We start from the raw sequence: 420 nt of genomic DNA on the forward strand, positions 1-420 counted from the left end.
AAGTCGGTGTCCACATGACTTGTGGCTGCGGGAGGGCCCAGACAGCACTTCCCAAGGGGTGCCGACAGGCAAAGGCCTGAACAAAGCCACTCTGAGGGTCCTGGTGAGGGTGGTGCCGGAGGCCCAAGGGGCCCTGGACTCCAGAGAGAGGGCATCCTGGCCCATCATTCCCACATCGCCCATTACCCATCCTGCTCCACACAGCATCAGTTCAGCGACAGCCACGGGGTCCACCCACCGAGCTACCACATCTCGCGGGCGGACAGGACGAGGAAGCGTCCAGGTGGAGACACATGGGGCTGTGTGGAGCTCCACTGGAGGAGCCAGGCAGCGGTGCCCTTGCCCTAGCCAGGCCGGCCAGTCCCCAGGCAGACGCCAGTCCCGACCCACGATGAGCACCCGGGCCCCACGACCTCTGAG

At 65.7% G+C, this 420-nt stretch overlaps 1 protein-coding gene across 1 annotated transcript in view; it reads right to left on the reverse strand.

Annotated features, from left to right (window-relative positions):
* CLPTM1L (CLPTM1-like) overlaps positions 1 to 420 on the reverse strand; it is a 29,099-nt gene that overhangs the window by 4,780 nt on the left and 23,899 nt on the right. The gene's annotated exons all lie outside the window — the stretch shown is intronic.

Source organism: Bison bison, unplaced genomic scaffold (genome assembly GCF_000754665.1).
Source record: "Bison bison bison isolate TAMUID 2011002044 unplaced genomic scaffold, Bison_UMD1.0 scf7180017864377, whole genome shotgun sequence".
NCBI lineage: Eukaryota > Metazoa > Chordata > Mammalia > Artiodactyla > Bovidae > Bison > Bison bison.